This window comes from Miscanthus floridulus, chromosome 6, assembly GCF_019320115.1.
Source record: "Miscanthus floridulus cultivar M001 chromosome 6, ASM1932011v1, whole genome shotgun sequence".
Classification (NCBI taxonomy): domain Eukaryota; kingdom Viridiplantae; phylum Streptophyta; class Magnoliopsida; order Poales; family Poaceae; genus Miscanthus; species Miscanthus floridulus.
In genome coordinates, this window is record NC_089585.1 from 14,599,038 (window position 1) to 14,616,105 (window position 17,068).

Consider the following 17,068-nt stretch of genomic DNA (forward strand, 5'->3'; position numbering starts at 1 on the left):
CGGTGCTCGGACATCGCCAGTGACACCGAGGACCCCTCACTCCTCGGTGCTCAGACATCACCAGCGACGTCGGGGACTCCTCGCTCCTCGGTGCTTGGACATCGCCAGCGACGCCGGGAACTCCTCGCTCCTTGGTGCTCGGTCATCGCCAGTGACGCCGGGGACTCCTTGCTCCTCGGTGCTTAAACACCGCAAGTGACGCTGGAGACTCCTCGCTCCTCTGTGCTCGATCATCGCCAGCGACGCCGAGGACTCCCTTGCTGCTCGAATCTTGCTACGTCTCGTCGGTGTGCTATCAAGCTTCTCCATGCTATTCGGATCAGGGTGCTAATCTTGGGCAGCATGTCTGGGGTCTTGATACACACATGTCAGATGATGTCGGCAAGCTTTCAGACTTCTTTGACCCTGCTACAAGATTCATTCTTCATCTTCTAGCAGGCTCGGGGACTAAGTGGGCACACTTCACCTTGCGGTGAATGTGCTTGTTCTCATCTTGAGGCTATGCTCGGGGACTGGCTACCTACTTGGTTGGTCTTCTACTTTATGACCCTAGCACCACGTGACTGCATCACCTACTGTCAGGCTCGAGGACTAACTATGGGGGTATGGCCCCCAAGACATGGGCCGCACCATCGAAGGTGGCCTAGCCCACAAGATCAAGGCATGCACGGCGCTGCTCGGCGTGCACTGCAAGACATTGTATAGTACCAAATAGGATACTTTACTTATAACCCTGCCCCTCTAGAGTATATAAGGAGAGGCACGGGTCCTCTACTCAACATCATGTATTCAATACAATACACCAAAGACACAGGACGTAGGGTATTACGTCGATCAGACGGCCCGAACCTATCTAAATCGCTATCTCTGCGCCTTGTGTCACCATCCGATTCCTGATTACGCGCATCCCCACCGACAAATCTACCATCGCGGGATACCCCTCGGTGGACTGCCGAGCATATTCTATCGATAACATTCATTCATCTATCCTCATACATGCATTCATACATTCAGTCACATATTCATCCATACATTCCTCCCATACATCCAAGCATTGCATATGCAATTGTTGCATCACAACGTTTTGTGTCGCGTCACGAAGCGGTAGTTGTCTCATTCGATATGAGCGATGACCGATCGGGGTTCGAAGGCTAGCCCGCAAAGGGCTCACGGCCACCTCGTGTCAAACAGAGCCAGGGGAGAAAACATAGATGAGCCCCAGCGTCCCTCGCCTGATCCACTTAGAAGCAGACAGAGTCATCTCAACCTTCTCGTTCGATCCTAACTTCGAGCCAAGCCCACAGAATCTCCATCGAGGGGAGGCCAGTGGGCCACATGAGTCGGTCTCTAGAATGACTTGGGCATCTGCCGGGAGGCAAGTTAAGGAGCAATGGAATACTACATGAGGGCTATGCTGACCCCATCATGAATGATGGACCTGGATTCCACTTGGACATGCCTGTTAGCGAGCTCGCCGAGCATGACACTCGAGCCATTGAGGCAAGTGTCATTAGCTCAACCCCTTTGGTTGTAGAAATCATGGATGGGGTGACGCATAAAACTTGGCTGATCCCTACCAAGCCTAATGAGGCTTGGGGTTCGAGCTACTAGGTCCCTACTTATGAACCCGACCGACCGCATAGGTTGTGGTCGGAATAGACACGGGCGAACACCCTGACCGAAAGGAACACAAGAGTCTGTAGCCCCAGAAAAAGAGTACCAAGGTGCTCAGCCTCTGACCAACTCTCTAGCCAGCTATAGGCATAGGGGCTACGCCCACCTCCGTCTCACCTGACCCTTGGGTTCGCACTCCATCTCGCCCGACCCCAAGGTCGTAGGCTCTGTCTCACCCATCCCCAAGGCTAGGGGCTCTGTCTCGCCCGACCCTTGGGTTTGTGCTCTGTCTCGCCCGACCCCTCGACCGCGGGCTCCGTCTCGCTTGACCCTTGGGTTTGCACTCTGTCTTGCCTGACCCCTCAGCCACGGGCTCTGTCTTGCCTGACCCTTGGGTTCACGCTCTGTCTCACCCGACACCAAGGCCACGGGCTCTGTTTTGCTCGACCCCTCGAGTTCAGGCTCTGTGTGTGAATAGCCCCTTCAAGACTTCACAGAAGTCCCAAAGGGGCTCGGGGGCTCCTATCGGGTTCATAAACTTGAGGTCCCTAATGGACCCGCTTCCCTATAAAACCTGACCCAATAGATGGCGCAGCGACAACACGCGCCTAGGCTGGCCTAGATACATAATGATAGGCTAGGACAATGATCCAGTCCCTAATCGAAAGGCCTGGCCAAGGTGGGACCATAGTCTAGCTCCGGCCTCCTTCTCCAACCAAGGATATGCCAGACCTCTGCTTGCTACTCTTTCCCGACTGACACGATCAGGGCAGACTGGGAACGATCGACCGGGGATGCCCGCTCGGTGAGGACCTGGGGATCAGGCGGAGAAGATAAGGTAAGGCGCTCAAGTCAACCACAATACCAAGGACCATACCCTACCATGCCCTACGCACCTGTAGGACAGTGCCTCCAGGGCATGCCAGACGGGCACTATACAACCTTCTAGACGTGTTAGAATACAAATAGTATTGTAGGCGCCGACGTTTGTCGTACCATGCGAACACGGTAGAGCCTGCCATATGCGTCTAAACATAAACAATATTGTGGGCGCCGATGACTATCTCATACCCGATAGAGTGGGCAACAAGACTAGGTAGCACACGTATACACTCTCTCTCTTTCTCTAACTTGTAAGGCCATCCCCTTCAACTATAAAAGGGGATGAGCTCTCTCCTAAAAGTCTCTCTCTCAAAAAAAAGCACTAGACGACTCGAGGACTCGATGACCTGAGGACTCAAACAGCTCAATAACTCTAGAACTTGATAGCTACATAGATCATACGCTCCAATACTTAGCGCATGTTAGAGCACCCGTCACTCTCTTCCATTTGGATCAGAGTCCGACTGGGCCTTTAACACCCCCCTTCTCATTCCTACTCGTTTGTAACCCCACAACAAACTTTGAGCACCTGGGCTCAGGAATAAAGTCATCGACTGACTGAAACTGGACATAGGGCACATTGCCTGAACCAGTATAAATCTTGTGTCATTGAGTGCTAGGACACATCCGATCACAACGCACGACAAAACTACAAATATTTACTTGTTGGTCACTTTTTGCACCGACGCCATGGTTTATATACAACTTGACATGCCTTAGTTTAAAGTTTTCTGAAGTTAATTCTTTACAAGTTTGACTAGGCTTTACTTTTCATGCATTAAGCTTAAGTGTTTGGAAGTTGTACTAGTATATTTGTCTAGAATAATAGTTTTATGCTACAAGACATTTGATGTACTCCATCAGTTTCCAAATTGTTGCTCACTTTAGGCCTCCTTGGTCCACAAAAATGGTTAATGACATAGGATTGAGAATCTATTGGGAATTGTTATTATTTATAACTTCGGTTCTCAAGAATGAGCATGGGAGTAGCTTGCTATTTTAGAGAAAAGCTATAGAAAACTTAGCATCCACTCAAATTATTTATTGGTAAAAATTTGCTGTGAACAGAGAACGAGAAACTCAATGCTGCCACTATAGACTTACTATATAGTTGATAAAGTTCCAAAGTTTTTTATGTCCAAAGGAAAAGACGAACACCCCGTAAGCAGCGAGCGACCGCCCGACGCCTACCGCCGCCGCTGGCCGCCCGGCGGACGTCTGCCCCAGCCCCCCCCCCATTGCCTGCCCACCGAAAGCCTGTTGCCTGCACTCTGGCATAGGGGCCAGGCGTCCGCCGCCGCACGCCACCTCTAGGCTAGACGATCGCACCGCCACCTCACCACCCAAGCGCCCGGACCTGACGACCGCTACCACAACCCACCATAAGCCGCTCCGCCCAAATCTAAAGCTAGCGCACCCCAATGTGTCTGACGCCACTGCCTCGTGTCATGTCCACCTTCATCCCAAATGCCTAACGCAGCCTAGATCTAGATCTCACCCTCTTGGAAGAGATGTAGAGCCGCATCCGCGCCAAAGGAAACCGAGGGGATCTCCGACACCCGCACCGTCAGCATCCACTGCACCGAGGGACCTCCGACGTCCTCACCACCGCCATCCTGAGGGGGCGCTACTGTAGCCGCTGCTGAATCCTACTCCACTCACTGCAATCGGGGAATGTGGTCTGCTGCAGTATTCGGTGCTGCTGGTGCGTCATCTCGGAGGGTCTACCACACCTCTAGGTCCTCTGCCATTTGCTACCTCTAGGTCCTCTACCTCTAGGTCTTCGACCAGCTACCGCCTCTAGGTCCTTGTTGTTCCTCTAGTGTAGGAGTTTTGCTACTGGATGTGAGGAGTCATGTCGTCTCCACCATCGTCGACCTCTATGAGTCCCCCTTTGCACAACTTGTCATCATGCTGTGATATGCGGTCATCGTCACCATTGTCCAAGTCAAGGAAGGATTGTGTAGAGAGTCACCCTTCGCACAACTCATCGACCAGCTGCGATGTGCAGCAATCGTCACCTTCATCCAAGTCAAGAAAGGATCACAACCTTGCCTTCAAATCAAGGGCTCATGGAAGATGCTACCATTGTCTTGCACATGATCACTAGGTCAGCTCATGTCGGGACTCATCTGCTGCATTCAATGTTCATCGCCCTAGCCATAAAGAGCGACATTGCAGCCTTCACCCCCCCCGGCTTCACCATGTTTTGGCTCTCCTTCCCATAATAACCATCTTCAAAATGTTCAAAGATGGGTAGATGTTGTGGCTTCATCTCCCCCAAATAGTCATTGTGATCCGTTGTCGGCTTCAACTAATCGCCATCCTCGATGTGTTGCTTGTGGTTGTCATTGTGGCGCTGCACATGCTGGTTCCTCCACTTTGGATCTTCAATCCTTGTTTGGGCCTCTGATGGAGTCGCTTTGTTTAGATCTCTAGGAGTTCTTTGTATCTCGGCTTGAGGAGGTCATGCGTCCTTTCAGGGCTGAGACAACAACCATCAAGTTGTGGCTTGCACGGTTGGCCAATCATCTAGAGTGCGGAGGTCCACCAAGCGAGGACTATTTCACTACAGACTTGGCAGGGCTTTTTGGTCCTTGTTCCCCAGTTCGGCAGTCTTCGACTCCATTATTTTCCACAACAAACCCTCTCACCGATGAGTTGGAGTTTCACACAGTGTTGAACCCTAATAGTAAGGAGGTGGCCACAAGGACAATTGATGTAGAGACTCACCAAAAGATGCCCATGGAGCAAGCCAACGAGGGGCTTTCAGCGATGTCATCGATGGAGGCTTGCACATTTGCTGTCTCCTTGGTGTGTGAGGACACAAGTGTGATCAGTGCAGATTCCATCAATGCTGAGATGATCATAGAGAAGGTTGTTGTGGTGCCCTCAATGACCTCGTTGCTACAGACCGTCATCCCTGTTGAGGATATTGTTCTAGTGGAGGATGCATCCGATGATGAGGACGCTTTCTCACAAGTGACAATTGAGGACCCCATCTTTCTCATCAGCATTGAAGACAACCCTATACATTTTATGGATGACGCCAAGGAAGAAGTCATAACCATTGAAGACAACTCTTTGCATTCTATGCCTGAGGTCAATGAGAGGTTGATAGAGGATCCATCAATTAATGCAGCATCTTCTTCAATGGCCACAACTATGGAGGAGAATGATCTGGCATGTCCTCCTAAACAACCACCTTCACCGTCGACTACACTTGCAAGACGCCGACGCAAGTCCTATGATAGATCTTCGCTTCGTCGAAGTGGCCGCATTGCACATCACAATGTGTTAAAGGATTTGGGTGTTGTTGGGAAGGATGGGAAGCTCAATGATGGTGCAATGCAAGACATTGTAGTTTGTCTACAGGAATTGTTGCCACCAGACCTCCTCAAGCCACTGATGAGTTTAAAAGGTCATGCTTTTTTGGATTTTGTGGCGGAGGCCTCTCTACATTTGTGTTAGGAGTCATGAACGACGACACAAGTGTGACTTTGGTGTTCTAACGACGATTGTTGTCCGTGTGATGCGCGTCACTTGGTTGGCTACCACAGAGGAGGTTGTGGGGGATTGAATCTTTGGTGTACAACAGTGTTTGTTTTAGTTGTTTTGGTCGCTCTAGTTGTGTTGTTGTTGCTTTGTTGTGTTGTTGTGTCGGTGTACCACCCAGTCTGGGTTTCTTCTTTTTAATATAATCGATAGCTCTCCTGCCTGATTCATTTCAAAAAAAATGTTGCCACAATGGAACACCCCAGCCTGTTATAAGCCCATAGTAATTAGGTTGTTGGTCTGTGTGGCCTATGTGGTATGTGTGGTTGTAGTTAGTGGGTTTAGTAGCATCTTGAAAAGTTTAGGAGGATGAGACCAGCTTATAATACTTGTTGTTTCAGAAGTAGTACCTTCGGGTTAACCCTTTTATACAAAGCGAGGACAAAAGTGTGAGAGAGGTGCTATGCGTATGCTCCGTTCCAAGTACAGAGCTGGGCCATATAAGCAGTTTTTGGATGACCAGTGTTGGCCATATAAGTAGTTTTTGGACGCGGAGTGTTATAGATTGTATTCAGACCCCTTAAGGATGTGGTGAATGTAACACACCAACACGTTAGAAGCATGTAGTAGTTGTGTTGTTGGCCCATATAGCATGTGTGGCTGTAGTTGGTGGGTCCAATACCACTTTGGAAGTTTAGGAGGTTTAGGAGGATGACGTTAGAAGCCCCTAGTAATGTGTGGTTGTAGTTGGTTGGTTTGTATTACCTTAGAAGTTTAGAAGGGTGAGATCCAGCTTATAGTCCTTGTCGTTTCAAATGTATTACCTCCTGGTTAACCCTTTTACACAAAGCGAGGACGAGGATGAAAGTGTAAGAGAGGTCCTACACTTACGCAAGCTCGTTTCACGTGCGAAGCTAGGGCATATAAGCAGTTTTTAGACGTGGGGTGTTACACACTACTAGTTAACGGTGGGTCTTGTATGTGGGGTCCAATTGTCAGTTGGTAATAGAAGAGATGTTTAGCCTTGTTTCATCATACTACTGAGAAAGGAAAACTGTATCATGATATCATGGCTAAAAACCCTTTGGGATTCCTACATTTTTTTCTTTGGCCTACCCAAATGATCATTGCTTCAAAATTCTTACGCTTACGTGTTCTATTGTTTTTGCATTCCTATATTCTGAACGTGTTCTTTTCCATTACATTGTCTCAAGTCAAACTTTTCATTTGACTAAGTTTTTAGAAAAAAAATATTAACATCTAGTACAAAAGTTCAACTAAATATAACATGAAGACATTCCATAAAAACAATGAAACTATCAAATTAATTTGATGGTGTCGATATTAGTGATTTTTTATGAACTTGGTCGAATTTAAAAGAGTTTGGCTTTGAACAAAGCTAAACTGACTTATAATTTAGAATGGGCGAGTATTTTATAGTTATATTATAACCAAAAGCATTAATTAAAATTTAATTTAGTCAATTTCAAATGTTCTCGAAATGCTATTTCTTTATTTGTGACTGAAGAAAGTACGGTTTTTGTGCTGATCAATCATGGTTTACTAGGAATACAATTTGGATTTCAGCCCAAATGAAATATGATTAAAATGAACTAACAAAGTGTCCCAAAAATATCCATTTATGCCACCACTTTCATCCCTTTACACGGTGTATATTTGGGACGTGGCCATGATCATGGACTAGCTATATTCTACATGTGCATGCAAGTTGGCCAAGCAACACTATCTGTTACAACTTTACAAAGTCAAGGTCACCAATGTGGTGGAGGCTATTATCAGCGATTGGAAGCATAGCGTTTATCATGGGCCATAATATGTACAAGCTAAGTTGGCCAATCGTTTGTATCTGTTACAACTTCAAGTCAAGGTCACCATGCAATGGGCAATAGTGGAGGCTGTTATCACTTATCAGCGGGTTGAATCAGGCAATGCCCTCTGGCTCTGCCGTGTGATCGAGGTCTCTGCCGCCATTGGACGTACAAATTAACACTACTAAGCACGCTTGCTGGCATAGTCACATTATATTCGATCAAAGTCGTCGCATAGTCAGCATTATATTCGATCAAAGTCGTCACCAAATTCTTTCACAAAAAAAAGTCATCACCAAATTCATCATTGCTCTTCTGGCCAACAACACACTCGGTAAGCACGAAAGCTGCTTCGGTGCCTCCCATGTGTCGTTCGTAGAGGTATGGGATGGGTTGCAAAGGGGTTGCTCCAAGACTGAAAATTCAGGCAAATTTTTGCAGATAGATTGTACCAAGCTGTTTGGAAGCAGTGAAAATTCCCAAGTCAACAACTTTGTGTCTGTACCTGTGCATGCAATTGCTATTGTTTCAACAAATCTGTATGCTTCCAAAGTTCCACTGCAATAGCAGTGGCAATAACGGTTCCCAGAAATACAATGATTATTGCAAGCAAATAAAAAGAGTGACCCTCGTACATGAAATTTATTTGAGAATTGAGATCGATACATAATTAACAAGGCTTCCTGCCTTCTCAAGATCGTTTTGTAGTGGGAAATCCTCATGACACTACAACTACTGCAATGGCAAACCCAACACCAAATCCTAGTCTGACAAAGAGGAATAGCATAATTAATATCTACAGATTTCTTCTCGGAATAATATGGCACCATCACAGTTGCTGGTGTTATGTTCATGCACTCTTTTGAGAGCGGAGGCCCACACAAACCATCATTTCCCAAAAACGAGACACTGAAAAATGTCATGAAATGAGGTGACTCCAGTACTCTTCCTTCAGCTTGTTGTAAGATAGGTTCAACATGGTCCTCAGACTCCAGCTACCACAAATTTCAGGCGAGTCCATCTTGATTCTACGCACCCCAAATTTTTTTCTTGGCTGTCGATTGTTTTCGTGGGTTGGAGAATGGAGAGGCATGATTGGTTGAGGGTCACCACATGATTGGTTGTCTCCTGCGCCAGCGTGCGCAGCTAGGCAACTGCGCTCTCATGGAGTTCAAGTTCGGACAGACACAACCTATACTTCTAGATTTATGAAGCCCATTGCGTTTGCATGGAATCCAGTTCTGTTTTTGTCGATGCAGATCCTTCTCTTCAAGTTTAGCCTAAGTTTTATTCCATGAACTGCACTAATGTATATGTTTAAATCTAGTACTTCAGAATTAGAAAAAACTTCAAAATAGACCTTTAATTTCACCTTGCGATAACACCACTATCTCTGGGAATCAGACCTGACACAGAATAATCTAGAAAACTGCAACCATATAGCAACAGAACAGATTTAACCTGTCTCATCTAACCATAGTACAACACAAATACATATCACCCCCATTATGTTTTTTTAGAAACAATACCAGGGATATGTTCCATAATGCTATTACACATACATATGGATACAAAAATGCTTGCAAATCCATCCTTCTACGTGGCGAAAGGTTCTGGACAAGATTGCCAATGCGAAACCCACTCCAAACCCCAAGCCAACAAATGTGAACAAAAGGATGGTGTCAAGTCTGTCCTGCCACAAACTTTTGGATTCTTGATGGTCTATCGCTTTTGGAGTAGTTGAACTAGGATTGTCACATTGTTTAGACACTTGACTTCCACAAAGGCCAGCGTTGCCTTCAAAAGAACTGTATGGAAATGAAAAGAACTGGTTTCCCTGTGGTATTCTTCCAGACAAATTGTTGTATGAAAGATTCAGCCAACTGAGAAAAGTTAGAGAGGTCAGAACTTGTGGGATTTCCCCTGAGAGATGGTTACAGGAGAGATCCATAGATTCCAGCCTAGTCAAGTTACCAAGCTGCGATGGAATCTGTCCCGTGAAGTTGTTGTGCGACACATTAAGTCCATGGAGTGAAACAAGCCTACCAAATGACTTGGGAATGGGACCATGAAATGAATTATCTGAGAAATCTATTACTTTCAAAGTGGTCTGGATCTTGGTCAAAATAAAATCAAAATTTTTGTATGTGATAGTGATAGTGATAGTGTCTTGATAGTGACAGTGATAGTTTGTGTAATTGTGCCCTAAAATTTCTCCCTGGTTGTTGTTGTTATTCATCATAGATTTAAAACCCTCAAACAATTCTGAATGCAAGTAACCAGAGAAATGGTTGGTGGATAAATCAATTATTTGCAAACTTGTGAAACTTATATTACTTTTATTGACACTGTGAAGATCCCTTATAGTGCCATTGAGTTGGTTAGATCTCAATACAAGAACTCGAAGCTTTGGAAGAGTACCCACCCAAGATGGAAATGAACCAACAATATGATTATTACCAACATCAAGGAACTCTAAGTCTTGGCAATTTTCTAGTGATGTAGGTAGTGTACCTTCAATTCTATTTCCATTCAGATCTATTGTTTGAAGCTTACATCCTTCTCCAATATTTTTTGGCAGCACCCCATGCAGTCTGTTTTCTCTTAATTTTAATACAGTCAGGTTTCCTCTTTCTACGAGGCATGATGGGACTGGTCCATCAAAGTAGTTGTAAGATAAGTCCATGATATCAAGTTTGTTCAAACTACAAACCGAAGCTGGTATATGACCACTTAATTTATTTTTGGACAAATTGATATAGATAGCATTCGTAAGATACCTACCAAAGTTAGATACAATGGAGGAGAAGCTATTATTTGAGTAATCCAACACAACAACCTCATATCCGGTTACTGGTATTGGTATGGTTCCTTCAAGTCTATTAGAACTTAGATCAAGAAAGGCTAAATTCGTCGTATGAATAAGAGAAGGTGACTTCTCTAATGTAGTAAACATATTGTGTGAAAGGTCCAAAGTTTTAAGCTGGTCCTTCCAGTTCTCCCACACCCAACTTGGTATAGCCCCTTTAATTTGGTTATTAGAAAGGTCAAGGTATGTAATAGTGTCAAGATATCTCAGTGCAGCTGGAAGTTCTGTAAGATTGCAAGATGAAAAATTTAAGTACTTGAAATTAGGAAGATAAGGAGCTATAGTATCACCTTCAGTGTCTATGAGTGATATCAAATTGTTAGACAGGTCAAGATCAGTGAGATTTGTCAACCCCCAGATAGAGCTAAGTTTTATTGTACCCATCAATTTATTTGAGTCGAGATACAGAAACTGGAGGTTTGTAAGCTGAAAAAGTGACTCGGGTATTGGGCCTGTCAATTGGTTATCACTTAAGACAACTCCCACGATTTGCGAGAGTCCCAAGGATAAAGGATCAGGAATAATGTCTTCCAAGGAACCAGAAAGCTGATTCGTATTAAGAAAAAGAGTTTGCAGGGCAGGAAGAGCGAATAAAGACTCTGGAATGTTTCCTGCATGCAAGGCCGAAACAATGCTTGTCAGAATATTTGGAATTTTATTAATGTATTTTCATAATAAAGAAATCCAATATACACTGGCACTTGTAATGAACATAACAACATTCTTCATTTCTCAAAGTAGATGCATATATAACATATTTTTGGGATTTGGCTTACATCTTAGTGATGCACCAAATTGAAATTCGGACTTTGTTGTATTGTACAATTTATTTGTTTATACTAATTAACATTTGAAAAGGGTTCAGCTCTAAACCCATGGATTCTTAGCATAAATAAAATCAATTGTTTCATATGAAACTTCTCTATAGAATTGTGAGGTTGCAAGTTTAATACCAAATACTGGAACACTAGTCCATTAACTCTGCATGGGCTAGAATCTTAGACAACATAACTATTAGAAGCTCATGTCTAGTGTCTACAACTAACTAAAATTACATATCTTTGTGCTCTCGTTGTCTTTGTCCATTTCTCTAACGCAATATCCATATAGATACTCAATAACCTCTATTCGGTTGTGATGAATCTATTATCAACTACTCTATATGTTCTTATACCCATATCTTTAATTTTGTCTCTCTACATGACAACTTATGTCTTCAATCCACATATAGTTGAAACCTTAGCTTAAACTGCATGTCAGTTTTTTCTCTTGATTGCCTGAATTAAGACATACTACCTTCACGCTAAAACAATTTATGAGATAATTCTTATTTTATATTTACCCAAAAAACGTAGTTGTGCCCGCGCGAAGCGCAGGGGTACCTGCTAGTTAATATTTAAGTCTAACAAAATTGTTTACTCCAAGGGAATTTCAAAAAGTAGAGAAGCCAAAGCCACCTTTTTCTGCACTAATTTTATCTGCTACTCGAGATGTTGAATTTCTCTATCATAGAATTATATGTGTATTAGTGTTTTTAATAGAAAGTGCTTACAATACACTATCAATATTGATGTCATAATGATTCAAGACGTATAAATTTGTCTAAAGAAATTATTTACATAAATTTTCTTATGGATATTAAATAAACTTAAATGATTTTTTAGTATTATTGGTATATGAATTATTAAGGGAACTTTTTTCATGATTGATAAAACATACAAATATATTTTTAATGCTCATGCATGCGTGTGGTATGATGCAGTAGCATGCATATTTGCTATAAGTTAGTTTTCTTTATATATTAATAGTGGTAGATGTGGATAAATAAAAACATGTGTAGGTGTAATTTATTGTTCTTCAGGTTTTTTTCATAATAATAGGTGTTAATAATTTAGATGTGGATCAGGGTTCATTTTAGTTCATTTTTAATAATGGCAAGAGGGGGTAATTTTGATGTAAATTTAAGGGTTACTAAGATGGTGTATCATAGTGGCAAGATATGTATAAATTCTATTTTAAGATTAATTATTTTGAAATTCATTTTTCTTTTTGAATTTTCAAATGAGTTTGGATGGAGAAATGACCTATACCAAAAGTTATAGTACTCAAAGAGAACTAAAACTTTGCAGTTCAAACCTTTTTTATTTGAATTCGTGTAGGGTCTCAAATATGTATTACAATATTCACTAAATTAAATAAAAATAATATATCCGCCACTTAATCATAAGTGACTTTGAGGCGCATTAGTAAAGAAGCAATGTGTATAGTCTGAGGTTGTGAGTTTGGTCCCCACGACTGCGGGTGTTGGCTAGTGAGCTTATTCCGGGATAATAAAAATGTTTTTACTATCTTTTGCCCAATTTACAATGAGTTCGATCCTCCATGGCCACGGGTTGGCTGGCAGGCTTTTCCAGGATTAAAAAACTATTTTACTATTTTTTGGTTTGATTTACAAAATTCAGGAAAACTATTTCTAGGGGCAGCTCCCGTCTATAGAAATCAATCTCTAGGTAGGTAGCTGTCTTTACAAACCATCTATGGTCATCTCTGAAAATCATGTGTGTAGTAGTGCAAATTGTATACTGTACAAAAGTTATGTTAACTGGTTCACAAAACTTTTAATAGATTTTGTGTCAATTATATATAGAAGAGATGCTAATTGTTAAAATATACTTTACAAGATCAGTTTAAATACTAATACACTTAAAAAGTATACATATGGTGCACTGAAATAATATATACAAACAAGATTTAGCCCTTAATGTTCATTTTCTCAGGTTAAGAACAAAAACAAATGTGGAAGTGAAAATATATCTAACGAGATAAGATCATATATAACACTAGAAACTAACCTACATCACCAGTCACACAGCTACCTCTCCCCAAAACAGCAACACCAAAACGAAATGGTAGATATTGCAAAATGATTTACATTTTCGACCCAACACAAGATTATTCATGATTATTTACTTGCTTTGGATCGTTTTAACGTGTTTGCATGTTTATACTTTCAGTTGCATACTATGTGATCAACTCTGCCATAACCCAAATTGAATTCCACCAGACCACCACCGCTCATCATTTCATATGATGAGAACAACGCCGCCTCCTTATATATTTTTTTATATAAAAAAAAACGCCTCGGCACTTGTCCTGCTACATAGTGCTGACTAGTGACTTTTGTTGCTTTTTTAGCTTGTTTCATATAATCAATATATGCTAGTAGGTGTTGACCTGTTGTTAGCATGCATGTTGTCTGCAATACTTGTAGATCAGGCAACGAACGTCACATTTGTTCACCTTTTTTCTAGATTAAAATATGCCTAAACATCTGACAAATCTCTTACAAAAAGTGAAGAATGCCCCCCAATTCCTAAAATAACAAGCTACTCCATAGTAATTTGTGGATTTGTAGGAACTCAGTCATTTGTTCGAAAAGGCATCATAGAAAAAATTTCATATACCAATCAAATCGTTCCCCTTTTCCTTTGTTTCAAAGGAGACTAAAAGTCTTATTGCCCTCGTATTCCCCTCCCTTTTTTGGCTTGCTTCTTGACCATCGGTACGGCATGTAATATAAGTGTAAGACGTATCTACAAGGGCATTGGAAGAAAGCAATTAAGATTGAGAGTCTCACCGGTGAGGTTGTTCCTAGAAAGCCGCAGCGATTCGAGTTGGATCAGGTTTCCAATTGTTGAGGGTATTGGCCCAGATAAATAATTGTTATCAGAAATGTCCAGAGATATCAACTTTGTAAGATTGCCGATCCATGATGGTATTTGGTACCCAGAGAAGTCACAACCTTTAATGGACAACTCTCTTAAATTGGCAAGATTTCCATTCTGGTACGGTATTGGGCCAGAAAAATTGAAACCAGTAATGGTCAATGATGTCAACTTTGTAAGATTGCCTATAAATGATGGTATTTGCTGCACAGAGGCGTAACAAGTACTGAGCTCCAGGTCTGTTAAATAAGCAAGAGTTCCAATCTGGTACGGTATTGGCACAGAGGCACTGCAAGTCCGTATATACAACGTTTCAAGCCTTGTCAGGTTGTTGATCCAAGAGAGTGTTGATTGAGAGAAGTCATAGCCATCGAGTCTCAGGTATTTCAAATCTTTAAGGTTGCCAACCCAAGATAGTACTGGCTTCTCCAAGTCAGATCCCTCTAGTACCAGTTCTTCGAGTGATGGAAGCTTTATTGAAGTGGGGAGTTCCTTGGCCATGGTTCCCGTGGTAAGGCTCAAAGTCTGGAGAGACGTCAGATTGGCAAAAGTGAGTGGGGTATCATAAGTGAAGTTGGTCCCCAGTAGATTCAGGTGCTGCAAACTGTTTCCAGCTGGGAAATATGTAAATCTCACGAAAAGCATGGGGTTCGCTGATAAATCAAGCATCATCAGACTTTTTATATGGAAGATCTCGGCTGGAAATTGTCCTTCAAAATGATTGCCTGATATGTCAAGACTGCTCAAGGAAGACAGTTCAGAAAAGTACTCAGGGACTTTGCCACTGAGTTCATTGTTTCCGAAGTTGATCGATGCCAGTGAGCGAAGCCTTGAGAAGGAAGGGTGAATAGAACCTGATATACCACACACATCCAAGCCAAGAATCTGTAGCTGGGGAACAGAGTCTGCTAAAGCAGTAGACCAAGTCGACCCACTGCTACATAAATCCACTGAATCAAGACGGAGCTCCCTGAGGTTGCTCATATTTGCCATGAAGGTTCGGAAACTTGGCTCTTGAAAATACAACTCATTGTTATTCCCGAAGTCGATTGTTGTCAGTTCGCCAAGCCTTGAGAAGGAAGGGTGAATAGAACCTGATAAACCACACTGAGGCAAGCTCAGAATCCGTAGCTGAGGAACTGAATGCCCCAAAACAGCAGACCAAGTCGACCCACTGCTAGATAAATCCACACAATCAAGAAAGAGCTCCCTCAAATTGCTCATATTTGCCATGAAAGTTTGGAAACTTGGATCTTTAAGATACAAGCCGTTATTATCAGAAAAATCAAGAGTGACAAGGTTCTTGAGGCGGGAAATCCCACTGGGGATCTGACCAATAAAGTAGCTATAGGAGAAGTTGAGGTGGGTGATATCTGTGAGCCGCTCAAACCCAGATGCTGGGAAGCGGACGCCAGTGAAGTCATTGAAAGCAAGGTTGAGAGTCCTGAGAGAGGTGAGGTTGAAGAGCGCAGGGTGTAGACGAGAGCTCATCAGGCTGAACCCACCGAGGTCAAGAGAAATGACTCTCCCGGAGCCCGTGTTGCAGATGATGCCCTCCCAGTGGCAGCAGTCTGTTCCAGCTTGCCATGATGACAAGCGGGCGTTGGCAACGATGAAGGAACCTTTTAGCTGGAGGAGGGAAGAAGCTTGTGCTGGGAGGCAAGGTGCTTTGGTGTTGTTGATCATGGCTGCAGCTTCTGCGGGGTAGGAGCATAGGAGCAGGACCAGGAGCATGGGGAAACGATGCTTAGTGGGAGCCATCTTGCTATTGGTTTGCTGTTCCATTCCAATGGCGTCAAGTTCTTTAGTTGCTCCGAACCATGCATGATAAATAAACTTTTATAGTGGTTGTAGACCAGTTGGCCCAGTTCAAATATTTTGCTGACTCACTCACGATACAATCCAAGTCACAACATATGTGCCATTGCTGTCTGCCGCGCGATCCAAGCCAAGTCGTCGGTGACCCAATAATTCATGCAGTAGTGGTCATTCCAATAGCTTTAGCTTTGGGTGACTACGACTCTTTGTAAGTGAGCTTCTACTTTGGATGCGATCGAGGAGATATCCATGCCATGCCTTGGTTCATATACAAATTAACATGCCTTGGTTTAAGTGTTTGGAAGTTGTACTAGTTTATTTGTCTAGAATAATAGTTTTATGCAATAAGGCATTTAATGTATTCCCTCAGTTTCCAAATTATTGTTCGCTTTAGGTCTCCTTGGTCCATAAGAATGGATTAATGACATAGGATTGAGATTCTGTTGGGATTGTTATTGTTTATAACTTTGGTTCTCAAGAATGAGCATAGGAGCAACAAAGGAAATTTTCCTTTGCTTGCTATTTTAGAGGAAAACTGTTGAAAACTTAGCATCCACTCAAACTATTGGTAAAAAAAATTTAATTCCAATGGCAGGGGTTAAGTTATTCGGTTGCTCTGAACCATGCATGCTTTTTTTTAGTGGTTGTACGCTAGTTCGTGTTTGACGGTCTTTCAATATAGGGCTCGTGGACTAGTTCAAATATTTTGCTGTCAAAAAAGACTTGACTCGTGATATGATCCAAGTCACAACTGATAGTCTTATACCATTGCTGTCTCCGGGGCGATCCTTGAAGTCGTCGGTGACCCAATAATTCACCCAGTAGTACAAGCTAGT

At 42.9% G+C, this 17,068-nt stretch overlaps 1 pseudogene; it reads right to left on the bottom strand.

Moving 5' to 3' along the window:
* Positions 1–9,478: 9,478 nt before the first annotated feature.
* LOC136461710 (receptor like protein 22-like) lies at positions 9,479–16,257 on the bottom strand (annotated as a pseudogene).
* Between the last annotated feature and the right edge of the window lie 811 nt (positions 16,258–17,068).